Source organism: Hippocampus comes, unplaced genomic scaffold, assembly GCF_001891065.2.
Source record: "Hippocampus comes isolate QL1 unplaced genomic scaffold, H_comes_QL1_v1.1 scaffold544, whole genome shotgun sequence".
Classification (NCBI taxonomy): Eukaryota; Metazoa; Chordata; class Actinopteri; order Syngnathiformes; family Syngnathidae; genus Hippocampus; species Hippocampus comes.
Window position 1 is genome coordinate 18,049 of NW_017804999.1, and position 15,943 is coordinate 33,991.

Below are 15,943 nucleotides of genomic sequence, written 5' to 3' on the forward strand. Positions count from 1 at the left end.
CTTCACGTCATGTCAACCGGTCCAAATGAGGCCACGCGGAGGATCACACGGACACGCTCGGAAAGAGCCGCGAGAGCCATCAGAGGGAGATTTTCTCTGAAGTCGGGGGGAAATAGCTCCTCTGTTCCCGTCGGGGGGTCCGCAGGAATGCCGCACGCGGAAACGCGCGGTTCAATTTACTTTTTCGGTGCGCTCTGCAAATGGCGGCTGACGGGAGGGAGGAGACATCCGGGGGCAGCGCCCCGTCGAGATGCTGCCCGCTTGCTTTCAACGCAGGGCGGGAATGAAACATAAGACAACCGAGCGTAGCGGGGGGCGGGGCCAGAACGGGGAAAAGCCGGATCGGGCGGAGTCAAGTGCGGAAGGGGGAGCGCGGGGTGACGAACGCCATTTCACGCAGCGTCCTGGCGGCGCGCCGCGCTCTGCTCACAAATCATTTGCACTCCACATTTTCACACTTCACAGGCCCATTTGCTCAGCCGCCCCGACGCTGGCAAGAGCTTGAAAATGGCGGCGCAGTCGCCGTGTGCGAAAATGGAGTGCATTGTCTCCCGCTTCTTGGCTCCGTACTGGGGGGATTAATTGAAGGTTGATGATTAACGATACATTTAAATTAGTAGGCTGAACATTTCATCCAAGTTCATATGGCAATGCCGTAGGATGGGATTTTTGAATCATAAAAATTCAGAAGGGGGAAAAAAAAAAAGTCAATTTGGGCGGTCGGAAAGCTTTATGATGAACCAAGGCCAGTTTAGAGCGCCTCGTTGTCCGGTGAGAGTGCACGGAGGTCACGCACAGAAAGACGAAAGAGCGAAGGGAGGGGGAGGGGGCGGGCGGTTCAAATTAAAAAATAAAACTGCTGCTCAACGATAACAATTGTGTTCACACACACACAAAATTAAAATACATCTCATCTTCAAATTCATCACATGTTCACATCATGACTTACCATGAACTTTGAAATTGGATTTACCATGTCAAAGGACGGTTTGAGTTCATCGAGACCTCGGGGGGGAAACTTTCAGGGAGCCGGCCGGGAATCCCCCCATCTCGAATTTGCGAGGACAGAGTTCTTCGTCTTTTTTGGTGAAGAAGGTTGCGCAGTCCAATTCTCGACCGTCATCCCCCTCAAGCAACCGCTCGAGGTCCCACCTGGGGTGCCACATAGTCTCGTCCAGGGAAAACAAGACAACAAAAATATTTGTAAAAGAAAATGATGAGGCTTATTTAAGAAAGAAAAAAAACACGGAGGCACCCTGTTCACAGACCTGTCAAGGGAGCCTTCACCCCCGCCGCGTCTTGCGCTCTCATTTTATCTTGTTGGGAGTTGGTGCAGGTCAGCATTTTGAGCAGCTACACAGAGTACAGACTTGTGCGTGTGCAGGCAACTTTGCTAATCCCGAAAAAATAACTGGTCAGCAATCAATCGTACAAACAGTTCCTTCCACTTCGCGCCGTTTTGTGTCAAATTGCCATTACAGCCGACTTTCAACAAACTGAAATGCTAATACCAATCTATCAAATTACAAAAACGTGCCTTTCATTCGCTAAGTACGCGCTGAGTGGTTTCCGTTCGATGCCGCCGGCTTCATGAATAATTCATCAAAAGGCGAGCAAAAGTGGAACAAAAGGGGAGCAACGTAAACTCAAGGTAGGATGTCGTCTCCGGAAAAGCCAAGCAGGCCATAAGCCCCCCCCCCCAAAAGTCTTTTCTGCATCAGCCAGTTCTCTGCCGAGCACTGCAACTGCAAGCAGCTTTCCGCGTCGAGTTTGAGAAAAGGGCCGAAAGGGTCGTCTTGGCAGGCTGGGACAGAAGTGACAAATTAGAGGTTGAGCAGGTTTTTTAATAAGCGCAATCCCCGTCTGAAGTCTGGCGGTGTTCTAAAAAAAGGGATCGGGCGCCGACGGTTCTCATTTCCCTTTCATTTGCGCGTGGATTTGTTGCCGTCTCACACTGTACCCGCAAGAGCCTTGTAGAAAGTATTAAAATTGTAAATGCGGAGCCGCGGCAGATGGCAGACATTCGTCTCCGGCGAGACCAAAAAGTTTTTGCTTTGGCATATGGGGTCAAAACGCATAAAAAAAACAAAACCGTCACGGAATTCTATTTATCGCTCGCCGAGTGCATCTGCCTTGCAAAATGTCAACAATCACTCCGACTTCCAACTCGCTCTCTTATTGATCGGCAAAATGTCAGCGCGTAGAAGACGCTCGCGAAACCCTGGAGAGCGCAGGGATTACCTCGACGCGCTCGTCCCACCAACCCGCCAGGGAAGAGACTTTAAAAAAAAATAAAAAAGTACGGAAAAAGGCATCTCTCGATTTCACCGATGGTGTTACGTAACGGTCGGCTTGCGTTCCGCCTACGACTGAATGTATCCTATCCGTGCAAGTCAAGGTTACGTGCACTTTAAAGTGTCATAAATCTCATTAGCCGAGCCGACGTTTCTGTTTTGGAGCAAATTGCTGCTTCTCATTGCCGCTTTTCATGCATAATGTAAAATGGTTTTTAGTCTGGGTGATCAGACGCGTGTGTATGTGTGTGGGGGCGGGATCCTCCCGCTAACGGCTCGTTACGCCCCGCGTTCCGGCAGCTCATCAGCGAGCAGCCAGTCAGCCATTAAGTGTAATGCGTTATTAAATATTTACTTGGTCCGATGCCGCCGCTGTGCAACATTAGAACGACGTGTTCGTCATTAGAGGACATCAGCGCCATTAGGAACGCGCGGTGCGAAACGCGGCCCGCCGAGGTCGGCCGGGAAGGGGTGGGGGGTGCGTTTTGAAAGCGGAACACCTGCTGCCGCGCCGACGGCACCGATCGTCGTCGTGGCGGTGACATCACGGTATTAGGAACATCTGTCTGCCGCAAGTTTACACGCCAAACGGGACTTGGGTTGCAAGAAAGCGCCGCAAGTTGTCGCCGCCGCCGTTGAGGCGCCGAGGCGTTCTCGCCCCCTCCGCGGCCTGCGCTAATTAGAGATCTTTGCGTGCGCTCACCCCGAGCAGGTGTTGTTGTAAGACCAAAAACTCCCATCAGAGAAAAAACACGATTCGTTTCATCGTCAAAGTGACCAGGTTCACCTCAAAGTTCCACCCTGCTGGTTTTGGAACTCACTTGTTGAATGTAAATACTTTATTTCCCGCACTAAAAGGCGCACTGGATTATGAGGCGTACCTTCGATGAATGGACAATTTAGTCATTTCTTTTCATATATTGGACGCACTGGATTATAAAACGCAATCTACAATGCATCCACTAGATGGAGCTACGCTCCTTCCGTTCGACTTGAGAGGCGTTCATGACCGCCTCCGAAAAATGTAAATTAACGATTCCTTCAATGAAACTACGAAAATTTTAAATAATGCATCAAAAGAGAAAATCAAGCAAGGAAATCACAAAATAAATTCTATAGCAGCCCCTACAGAATTTATTTTGGCATTTCCTTGAGCGTAGCTCCAATAGAACGATCGGCTGTCAGTCAAATGGAGGAGACTGGACTGTCTCAGAAGTGTTTGTTATTTATTCCTTTGTTGTGAACTGTATTTACAAATGAGGAAATCACAAAATAATTTCTGTAGGGGGGCTACAGAATTTATTTTGTGATTTTTTTTCACTTGATTTTGTGTTTTGATGCATTCTTTTCAATTTTCGGAGTTTCAATTGAAGTAATCATTAATTCACGTTTTTCGGCGGCGGTCATGAACGCCTCTCGAGTCGAACGGAAGAAGGGAAGGCACGGCGACGGACAAAGACGTACCTGAATTTTTAGAGACTGTGAAAACCATGAATAAAGTGTGCGTTTTAAAAACACAACACTACAGCTCTCCTTTTTTCGGAGCTGCAACAAAAACTTATTTAACTTAAATAAAGCAGCGACACAGTTCATTAAACCAACAGCAAGTTCTAACATTGTAAGCATGTCTCCAGCAAGGAGCCATCTTGGGGTCGACATATTACCGTAATGACCATACAGAAGGCGCACCGGATTTTAAGGCGCGCTGTGAGCTTTTAAGAAAATGGAAGAGTTTTCACTGCGCCTTACAGTGCGTAAAATACGGTAGTCTTTTCAAGTGGCGCAAATGGGTTCAAGGTTCGTCGGACGAGCGGCAGCAAGGTTCCGCAATCTCTCTGGGCGGCCGCAATCCAATCGCCGATGATCCCATTCCGTGCGCACGTTGCATTTTCAGACTCGCGCTGGTCTTTTGGGGTTAAACGTGGAGACAAATGGCTTAATTATAGTCATTTAGAGCTGCTCGAATAGCGCGGGAAGTCGCGGTTGTAGCCGTGGGACTGCTGCGGCGCGCGGGTCGTGCGTGCGCGCGTGCGCGAGAGGCTTTGTTAATGATATTTACCGAGTCAATGAGGCTCAGGAGGAGTGCTACAAAGTGGCTTTTGCTACCGCACAATTACACGCGGCGCTCACGTGCTGAGGGCCTCCGCATGCTATGTGGCACTGGCCTCACACACACACACACACACACACACACAAAAAGTTTTTGTTGAATTTTCTTCATTAATTTTGTTTCAGTTGCATTAAATAAAATCATCTCAATCAAGATGCACGCAAGTGACCATGGCACAGGCTTCGTTCCTCAGCTGCGGTCTGGAGGATGTCGGCGTGCGCACCTGCGTCTTTACAGGATGACTGGAAAGTAGAAGAAATTGGGAGATGAATGTGACACACACACGCACACGCACGCATGAACCTGGACACACGCTTCCATGTGACGGAGCCGGCGGTAGCGAATCTGTGTTCCCACGGAGCATTCCTCGCACGCGGCACCAAATTCCGTTCCAGCTTTCTCGATATCCGGCTCCACGCCTAAAAAGGAAAAAAAAGTGAATATTTGTCATCGCTGTGGAGGGAAGCTGCGGGTTGCTCGCTTGAGCCGCGCAATGTTGTGTCGGTTTCATTGTTGACGTCTCCAGCCAGCTGGCCACGTTCGCTTGCTCGCCACAGGAAGGGAACGCGAGGATGGCGGGGGAATTAACCCCCCCACCGTTTGCTTTCCTTGCCTGAGTATCGCTTTGCCGGAGCACGATTTGTCATCAAGGTTGTGGCAGAGGTTTGCAGCTGCGCAAGGTGCCCGGTAAACGGCATTTTGCGCTCTCGCTCCCGCCGAGGAACTTTGCCACCTTTGTCACCTCGACAGAAGCCACGCGGAGGACGCCATTCACGCCTCCCCGGGCCGCCATTTGACCGCATTCAGGAAGTTCTCCGACCCGAAAGGGCAGGATTGATATTTGGCAGACGCGTCGGGAGACTGTTCCCCAAACAGGAGAGGCGGCGAGCTTTGGATGGCTTTCTATTATGCTCACGTTTATCTCTGAAAAACACAATCCTGAAACCCAACTCAAATAGGTGAAGCCCTTCCGGAGCGTGGACCTGCACTCCAACATTTTGCCATTGCACTTTTACGTTAAGAGTTTTGCGCTGTGAACGGCTGTAAACATTTTAACCGTTTTATGAGCTGGTTTCGCCGCACGGGGATTCACCCAAAGAGTTGCCGCGCCTCGGGTGCGCGGAAGCGGTTTGCCGTCAGGTCTGCGGGGTCCTCCCCTTTGCACCGCCCGATCGATACGCGGCTTCGGCTTCGCCGTCGGGGGGCCGCCGGAGGAGAGCCCAGCTCGATAAACCAAAGATTTTCTCCCCGACATTCTGAACTCTTTCAACATCCCCGGAGCAGCTTTCATCCACTTTTGAGTTGATGGGGTAACTACACGCATTTCCAACTCTTGACTTGCCGGAGTATTCGACCACCGTGCGCGCCGGAGAAAACGACGGTTTTCCGCCGCTGCTCGACCCCCTGAGGCGTTGTGCATGTTGACACAGTTGGAAGCATGAAACGTTGATCGGGTGTATGTTCAGCCGAGGCTTTCTTCCACTCTCAGTCCCGCTTAAATCCGGTTCTCTTAACGCCGCAGAGCAACAGGAAATGTTGCTAGCCGACGCTAACGATCATTTCACCCTCAACCGTCTCGCCGCCCGAGAGGAAAAATGGCTTTTCTTGCCGTTTTCACAGCTCATCTAGTCGATATATGATTTCGTTTACTCTCAGTGACGTGCAAAGCTAATTAATCCCCCCCCCCACGCTCAAGTCTGTCGGCATCGCAAAGTGGGACGTCAAAGGCAGAAGTGATGGGGCGCTGAAACAAATTCATTTGCCGTCACCCTGACGATGTGACATCACACAGCAGCAGCAGCGGCAGCACTTCTCCGAGGGAAGCTTCCCGGCCGGCAATTCTTCAACATTATGCGAGCGAAAGTGCAATTTCACACTCGGGGTTTTTTTTTCTCGCCGAGAAGAAATGCAAATGCCCAGCAAGTATCTCTCGATTTGAGCGGCTTGTGAGAATTTCCACCAGCCATGAAACTGGATTTGGAATAAAGAGAGCGCCCACAAAAAGAGGGAACTGTCAGAGGAGCCGCCAGCCTGTCGCGACACGAGCTTGAAAACGAGTCGGAGTCCGCGATAAGCATCGGTGCTAACTATGCGCGGAAAAGGGAGCTGCGGCCTCTCGTTTTTTTTTTGAAGCACACTTTAGCGGAGGCCCGGGCTAAAAGCCGCTTCATTACTGCTGGCATTTAGTCGCCCTCGCCCCGCACCTCCTCCAAGACAAATGCCAGCGTGCGGCCACGCCGCGCCTCCTTATTATATGATGACATCTGCGGAAAGGTTAATCCGCTTCTTAAGCAGAGTGGACGGCCACGCCGCTCTCAAGCACTCCAGCGTTCTCTCGCGATCGTCGCTTGTGTATGACTGGCTTTGATTAACGCGATATAACAGGCTCGCGTTCAGAAAGCGGGAGAGAGAGAGAGAGAGAAAACCGTCATGTCATGCCCGGAGTTGATACGGCAGACGCGTGCTTCCCGTGGCACGAGGCATGCCGTTTCATTCGGCAGCCAAGACGCTGTCCACTTGACGAATCGAAGTCCAAAGTGTTGCACTCCTGAGGGGAAATTTTCTGGCTCTGGAAAGCAAAGAACACCACTGCAACATTAGCGAGTCGCTGACTCGCGAGTTGGCCCGCAAGCATCGCGCTCGCTCTTTTGGTTTTTCCGCCTTATTTTGTCGGAAATGAAAATAAAAGGCGCCCCCCAGCCCCCACACCGCCCGCTCGGGTGGAAAACGACACCGTGAGAGCCGCGAGTCAAACAATTTACGGGTCGTGGAAGGATTGCAAAGCGCCAACGTTTTTGGATAACGTTGTTTTGGTTTATGTTTTAGATATGCTAATTTGATGAGTCCAGCTCGAGCGTCAAGGGCGCGTTTGATTTGTCATATCGCTTTCTATGTTTGGCGCAATGCTGTTGCCGATGCCATTAAATAAAGATGAAACAAATTACATCCATTTTTAGCTTAATGCGACTCTTACTTAACAATATCAGGATTGTGAATCAATGCTAATGTGCTACCTCTATTAGCTGCATGCTAATAGGGGGGAAAAAAAAAATTCAGAACTAATTCAGCCTACTCGTGGCCCTGATGTAATTTCTGACAAACTATTTCAACAATTACAAGGGAGAGAAAATAACAAAACCAAAGCCCCAAAAAATATTTGACTTATTTCAGCTGTTGAATTTGTATGCAAATTAGTCATTAGTCATATTTTGTTGCTCTTAACAATTTTTTGGGAGGGTGGAGGGGGGGCAGAAAGTGTCCTTCACTTCTGGACTGACTCATGCTCATATTTTTTATTTTTTTTCAATATAATTCATCAAGTACTTGAGCTTGAGTTAGTCCATTAAAAAAAGAAAAAGTGCATTCATTTTCTCCGAAATTCCTCCAATGCCATTTACCGAGCGTTGACGTTTAAACCGAGCGAGGAAATGTACAGAACAAAGGGTGAAAACCAAACCAGGTGAGAGGGGGGGAAAAAAAAAAAAAAAAAAAGAACAGCGCACTGGAAAGTGACAGTCTGCGTGGTTGCGGTGGGAATAAACGTCTTTGTTCAACCTCTCTTCCACTGGCATCATATTTTCACGTCTCTTCAAGCAACTCATTTCATAACTCCCTTCGTCATCTAAAAAAAAAAAAACAAACAATGAACGCCGCCTGCACTTTCTCTTCCAACCAAATGAAGGTGGACAAGTAAATAAGTTGCTTTCAATACAGTCAAAGAAAAGCCGGAAAAGTAAATGTCGCGTGTTTATCGGCGCAGCTGACGCTAGTCGGCTTTGTACACTTGCTAGCTTGCTGTCACTTGAAATTTACGGCGACTTGCGTATCGCAACCTTGCCCGGGGATACTTTTAAGCTGCACGGACGGAGCTGCCCCCCCCGCCCTCTTTGAATTTTCCTCCTTCGGGAGCGCAGGAAAAGAGGAAGACTCAAGGTAAACATTGACAGTATAGTAGGTCGGGAGCTTAAACGGCGCGTGGGAAAACCGCCAGCACCTTTTTTGTCTCAATCCACCCTCGATTTGCACACTCGGACGCTACGGCACGGCCGCCGATCAGCGCGGATCTCCTAAAAAGAGGGGGCGGAGTCAAGTGATGTCAAGCGTGTTTGTGTCAACGGGTCAGATGAACGTTAACGTTGCGCGACTCGGCCTGCGATGTTTGGATGGGCGAGTCCCATTCACAACTCTTTAGCGTCATGCCTCTCTGGGAAAACACGGCCCCGCGGTTATTCGTCCAGCCCCCCCCTCCCAGCTTCCCGCTAAATAAGTTATCTGCTCTGATTTAGCGGAGAGATTCTCCTTAATGAAACAGACAGTCATGGGACAAAAAAAAAAACGGGCCACGCGTCTTCTCATATAAATGCCGCCAATGAGTTTGGAGTTTTCCCATTACCCCCTCGCAGCCTTTCATAATCTTTGCTCTACATTGGAATGACGCGGCGTCTGATGAAGGCCCCGTCGAAATCGCGCCCGAGAATGAATCTTTTTTTTTTTTTTTTGCCACCGCGCTCTGCTTAATCAATTTACAGGTCGCGAGGTGGCGGCTGGGCGAGATGATGATTGTTCTAGCGAAGCGGGCACGCTCGTCTTCTCGCTTGTCTAACCTCGCTAACGCCTCCGGAGCGGGCGGCCAGATTGAACGATAAAGTCGTCTCGGCGAACCCCGTCCTGATTTAGAGCCCCTTGAGAAATTGATACTTATTTTTCCTCCTCGCCCATGCTCACTGGAGTGCGACATCATCAACCGCTTCTCGCTTCTCATCATCTCCCCGTCGCACCCCCCCATCCCCCTTTCCCGGTTTGAAGATTTAACGGCTGCCGGTCCGAGGGGGTCACGGCGCGGGGCTCTCTCAATGTCAGCGATCGGCTGCCTCAGAAGTGCGGAATTCCATTCGGCCGCCGTGTGGACATGCTGTAAACCTGCATGGGGGGCGGGGGGGGGGGGGGGGGAAAAAAAAGAGCACTGAATAAAATCCCGGTGCATGCGCTGGAAAGGACGCGACTCGCTTTGGCCTTCATACGCTGCGGTGGAGATACGGCGAGGATTCTGAGCAGGCAGACTTTTGGTCGGGGTCAGGAAATGGTCACTCGATGGCGAATATCAGATCCGCTCACGTGAATTTGCCGATCGGCCGTCTGACTCGACAGCCGCGAGCTCGTCCTGATATTTGGGGGCATCCAATATGAAGATCGGCGCCCACGTGAAGGTGAACTTTGATTCATATCGGGACACGCTCGGCGACCCCCGACTCTCGCTTCGGGATTAGCTTTTGTTCATCGCGGTCATGGCGGCGTATGAAATCTTGCGGGCTCACTGAGCAGCTTTTGTGTTTTGACAAGTACGAGGCTGGCAGGCCGCAAATGACAGCAGGCGCGCTTTTTGTTTCGCCGTCAGCCCCGCGCGGGGAGGCTTTCAATTTCGGTTCTCGTCTAGAAATATTGCGCAAATAAGGAGCATTGTGTGCGGCGAGCAGGCATTTCCGAGTTTTCGTATTGTCGGCAGACTCCAGTACGTCGGTGTTTGATTTGTCGGAAAAAAACAAAATTGAAATGTGCGCTTCAAAGTGTAAAGTGGAATGCGCGTCATTGCGTGTACGGCGACTCGGGAGCTGCTCAACTCCAGTGATACTCACGGCAAAGAAAAACAATCTGTTTTGCAGCACGTACCAGTCTGATGGAGATCGCTGCTCGCCAGGCATGGACAAACGCTCTGGAAGAAAAGAAGAAGAAAAAAAAGATTGTTTTTTTTTTTTTTTGTTTTGTTTTTTGGAAGGGGCAACGGTTGTTGACGTGTTGAGAGCGCCAAGCAATTACAAACAACATTAAAAATGGAATGAAGCCTGATTTGCTTCGGGGACAGACAGGAGCGAAATAGACCGAGAGTGAAGGATGACGGGAGATGAACGGGGTGGGGGGACGACGAGGCGCTTTGCTCGCAGCGTGTGGCGACAAACGGGGGAGGCCTTATACAGAATATGATTATTTCTTTCTTTGTCTGCCTTGTTTGATTTGTCCAAGCGCGAGCGAGTGCGTTCCTACGGGGACATCTAAAAAAACAACAAAAAAAAAAAAGGGCTCTACTTCCTGTTAGCAGCAATTTACCGCTAACCATTTCCATGACTACGAAGTAACTTAGCGGCGACGACGATGTGACGATTTCCGTCACTGACGTCAATCAAAAGGACGCGTGCAGGAAGCGGAAGACAAGATATTTTTTTGTACTGGGGTTTAATTTAGTCACAGCTCGGGCACGGAGGCGGCACGCACGGCGGGCTAATGGACCGGGAAGGCATGAGTGAGCGCGCAGGGGGTGGGGGGGCGATTGCTGCGTCGTTATCTCCCGCAGACGTTATCGGACCTTGCGCGCAGAGCTGGCTCGACAACAACGGCTCGAAACGAACGGGCGAGAGGAGCGCTTTGTTTTCATTTGCAGATTCGACACCGCCCGCATCCTTCGGCTTTTTCCGTACGCCGCCATCGGAGGGAAAGAGGAAAAAAAACCAAAAAAAAAACAAAACGTCTGTCCGCCGGTGGCGCTGCGCAGCTCACGTGGAACACTCGAAGACTGCCAAGGAGCTTCAAAGGAGCTGGCACCCTCCCGCGTTGGATTGTATTGTCCGCCTCAGCCAGGAAAACATCCTGTTTTTGGCAGGCCGCGCCCACGAGACACGCCAGAGTTTCCCCATTCGCAGCTTGCAGCATTGCGGGGATTGTTCCCAAAAGCCAGAAGGAGGCGGATGCCAAAATCGGGGTTGGTCTTGCCAGGATTAATAACGTCGCATCCAAAAAGTTTTTGATCCTCACTGAGAGCCTCCTTACAACATCCTCTCCTGGATTTTCTTCCCCTGCGCCTTTTCGACACACTTCGGTTGCGGACAAATTGACCTACTTCAGTTTTACCGACGAGGCGCTCATTCGTTCGTCCTGGATGGAGCGGCGTGAATTGCGCTCGCCACAAAAACGAGGTACACTCCGATAAGCCAATGATGACATTCCACTCAACTCGAACCGAAATTATTTTTTCGAGTCCAATCTTTTGCCCTTGGATGACCTCAGCAAGCAGGAAAAGAAAGGTCGCTACACACTCACCAGCAGATTGGCGCACCCGAACACAAATGTTTGGGGGTTTTTTTTCCCCCTCCGTGCCTCAGCTGGCCCTCATTTGCGTTCGCGTTTGAAATATCGCGCGTCTTTTAGCAATCAAGTGAAACTGTCTCTCTTGTCACACTTCATTTTCTGCAAATAATTCACCCTTCTGTCTCAGCCGCGCGGCTTTGAATTTCCGCTGTCGTCTCACAAGTGAGGCTTTGACACCTCGCCCGAGCGATTTCTTTCTTTCTGACCGAGCGTCGCAAATAAATCCGATTGTCGTGCGACCGAAAAGTCGGATGGAGTGAGAAACGCAAACGCTAAAAAGCCAAATCGACCCCGTCATCGGTTGAATCTGACCTCTCAAACTGTTTTTTTTTTTTGGACAGCAGCGTCATCGCCGACCCCCCCCCCCCGCCCAAAAAAAAACATACAATCACTTTTTCAGCTTCATTCGCCTTTGCGTTCTATGTGCCGTGATGCACGGCGATGGCAGTAGCTCGTGAATTACTTGCTTGCTAGCAGAAGGTTATTACAAAGAGATAAACAGAAAGATATAAAAAAAAAAAAATCTTCAAGCGATAAAGAAGATCGATGGCACTCCGGCGGGAGTCGGCGCCAATGACTCCATCACCTTTCGCCGTCTCTCTCTTATTTCCCTCACTCCGTTTCTAATCATCCTGTCCTTCCCCCTCCCTCACTCTTGCCTCCGGCGCTGATGTTAATAAACTCAATTGAAGCCCTTGTTGCCTCCCCTCAATCATCACCCAACAAAGAGAAGGGGGGGGCCGGCGCGGCGGTCGTTATTAATTGTCCAATGGGAGGAATCTCCCCCATTACAGTCGGACTGTGGAATTGAGACGGAGCTGAGACGGGGGGGTGTTATATCGCGTGATTAATGCCAAGTTCGCGCAGCGCGTGATTAATTTGGAAGCGCCAGTGGGTGTTTAATCACGGCCACGTGCGATATGATCAATTGTAGGGTGCCGAGTGATTCGACTCCCTTTCGGCGCGCGGGAACACGCGGCGGCCGAGGTTGACTTGCTTCACTTGAAACTCAAAATGGCGGTCCAAAAAAAGCGACGGCCTTACGAAAAATATTTAAAAGTCACTGCACGGTCACAGGAACTTTAACAAAATAAAATAAAAACAGCAACAACAACAAAAAGCCCATGTGTATGAATGCGCTGTTCACTGTTTAGCTGTTAGCTGTTTAAGCTAACGGCGCGGATTGACAGGAGTGGCAAAATCCCGCAAGGCCCAATTCTGAAGTTTCTGCGGCGAGGAGCAACATGATAAATGCTTAAAAAAAGTTCGACCGAGAGATTCAAACAATTTCTCCAGCTGTCCATCACATTGCCCTGTCCGGAGCTCGCGACTGTGTCAGAACGGATGACGGAATCGCAACTCCGCAGCCCTCATCGTGTATTTATTTTTTTTTTGTCCTACGATTCGGGAGATAAGGCCCCCCAGAAGTCGTTCCGGACATGGCGCTAAGAACCCCCCCTTCCTTTCTTACAGCTGCTTTATGGACGGCGTCACAGCAGTCCCACAGCACAAAGCACGGCCATCTGCTAAGTGAGGCAAGCGAAAGCAAACGGCAAAACTTTCCAAGTGAGCTTCTGTGCGACGACGGGTGCCGTCTCCTTTCTCCTTTTGTGCTCACATGAAAGCGCACTTCACACTCTTTGGTCTCGGCGTTTTCCAAGGCGACTCAAATCTGGCAACGAAATCCGAGACGAGGCGGCGCAATTTTGCAAATCCCGCCCGTTACCTTCGATAAAACGGCGCTTTTGTCAGAATCCACTTCAAAAAGACCGAGTGGCTGCACGTCAGCCTTCGTCCCACGCGCGCAACCTTCCGCGGTCGAAAAAGACAATTTATTTATTTTGTTCTCGTCGCTTTGACCTCCCGCTGTGAATTTCCCGACGACTGAGAAGAATTTGAGAAAGCAGGTTGAGGCCAACTCAAAGCAAAACATTGGAAGCTTTCGTCAAAAAAATAAAAATGTGGCAGATGCTCTTTGGCATAAACTATTTTGTCGCTTCGTTTCGCTCTTCTGACCGAGTGACTTCAAATCGAGTTTGTCAACCTCGTGCGGCCAATCGGCATACTCACGCCACGTTTCGGTACGATATCGTGCGCCACGAATAAACGCCGACCCAGATTGTGAGTAAAGCGAGTTACATCGCCAGCCCCCTCGCCGACGTGGCCTTTTATTTCGCAGCCTGCCGCGGACGACGGAATTGCGACAGTGAATCAGGCTTAAAGCCTCGCACGTAACACACGGGAGGCCTTCCGCCGCCATAATTGAGGCATCAATGGGCGAAAAAGGTCACGCAGCTCCGTGCAAAAGGTGACGGCGCTCTCATAACGGCGACTCCTGTTGTGTGTCATTTTTACTGACCTTCTGCTCCGTTATTGCGCGTTGAGTGGTGGTTCTTTGTCCCGTCGTCAGCAGGAGCCGCTACCGATACCTTCGGAAAAGAATAACACAGTGGAGAATGGACGAGGTTAATGGCGGAATGTTGCTCAACTTGCAAGTGACACAAGAAGAGGTTGCTCTTCCTTTACGACAAACATTTGCCCTTGAGAGAGACGAAAACCGCGGCGACGTCAGCGCCGATGCTCGACGGTGAGGGCAGTGACAGCCTTCGGGTGTAGTCGGGTGGGGAGGGGAAAAAATAAACACAAACAAAAAAAAAAAATGGAGATGTGTTTGTGCGACACTGCTTCGGAAACCGTCATTGAATGTCGCATCTTGCTTCATTTTGCTTCGAGCTTTCAGTAAGCACACTTGAGCCCTCATTTCTCTTTGCACAGAACGCTCGCAACTGTGCATACATTGTCACAATAAAATACTCGGAGCGACTTGAGGGGGGGGGGGCATGGGGGACCGTACACGCGCATCGCGAAAGAAACTCCCTGTCACAATAAAATACTCGGAGCGACTGGGGGGGACCGTACACGCGCATCGCGAAAGAAACTCCCCAACGCGTCGTTTTAGTGTTTAAGATCCAACCGAAAAGCCATTTCAGCAACTGGATGAAGGAGAAAAAAAAAAAAAAAAGTTTTAGTGGTTAAGATCCAACCGAAAAGCCATTTCTGCAACTGGATGAAGGAGGAAAAAAAAAAAAAAATGGCACCGCGGGAAAATCCGCGAGAGACGCGTCGTGCTTCACCTTGTGACACCCCCCCCAACCCCCGCCCCCCTCCCAAGGTCCGAAGATGGATGACCGCGTAATCGCTCGTGTTGAACCGTCACCCGTGACGCATCGTCGGGCGGTCCGCGGCCAATAAATCATTTCTAAATTCCATAACTGGATGCTACAACGCGTTTGGTGAGCGAACAAAACACACAGTTGGTCCCTCATGTTCCACTTTTTTTTTTCGGTTTCTCTTCCTTCCCCTCCAAAGCTTTGTATTAAAAAAAAAAAACGGTTTCGGGTTTGCAAAACAACAACACGGCGCCGGCGCTCGCTCCGATCTCTCAAGTACGGCGGCGCCAGCTGTTGGCGCATGCTAATTGAAAGCATCTGCATTCATCGCAAGACGGCGTCGCCGCTGCCTTTTGGCTTTTGAAGTCGTCACGCAGACTTGGCTGGAAAATCTCTGCCGTGGAATGACATGATTGGAACGATCACGATTTTATTAGTTTGCAGAATAGCTAGTACAGCCAAATTGACATAAAAATAGTCCTAAAATCACAAGCGACATCAAAACGAAGAAGCGGGACTCATTTATTGCGATATTTATTTCGACCCAAACTCCACGTTTGAATTCGCCGCCTTTGGGGCGCACGCGCACACACACCGACACACACACACAAAGCAGGGCTATTGATTCGTCAAGCACTGCGGTCGAGCAGAGCTGACTGGTCTCGCCCCCACCCCCCCCGGGTTAGACGACACACAATCGGCAGCGGATGCGCCGCTTCTAAACTGTCCCTGGGCGCCACTTCAAATCCCCGTAGATTCCTGATATTGATCTGAACTATTTCTCCCACCGCCAGCATCGCTTCCGCCTCCATCATCTTGTCTTTTGCTTCTTCTTTCTATTGTGTGTGGGTTTTTTTGAGGGTGGGGGGGGGTTGTTCCCCCTTCCCCATACGGCCTCTTGTTGTTTTGTGTCTTGTTCCCAGAGGAAATTTAGAGATAAATAAAAGACAGGCATCTTTAAAATTGCAGCCACCAAGGATAGGAAAAGGGAGTGGGCGCGGAAGGGGAGCGGAATGGGGGGTGGGGGGGGGCAACCTAGCATGACAACAGTCAAATCTACTTACTGTTGCGGCCGAGGCAGGAAAGCATTGTCATGCAAAAAAGGTTGCGGGAGCGGCAGAAAAGGAAAACGCCAGTTTGCTTTGAATGCATCGGGGCCCGTCGATGCAAAGCAAATAGCCACTTGGGCGAGCCGCTATCGCTCTCTGTCAAAGCGTGTTCAATGACTTGCA

At 50.3% G+C, this 15,943-nt stretch overlaps 1 long non-coding RNA gene across 1 annotated transcript; it reads right to left on the minus strand.

Annotated features, from left to right (window-relative positions):
* Positions 1-399: 399 nt before the first annotated feature.
* LOC109530967 (uncharacterized) lies at positions 400-14,090 on the minus strand. The gene is made up of 7 exons (XR_002171095.1): positions 13,901-14,090; positions 10,072-10,114; positions 6,831-6,973; positions 4,708-4,823; positions 1,269-1,804; positions 974-1,169; positions 400-569 (listed from the first exon to the last, which is right to left on the minus strand). It is a non-coding gene; the product is annotated as an uncharacterized LOC109530967 (long non-coding RNA).
* Positions 14,091-15,943: the final 1,853 nt, after the last annotated feature.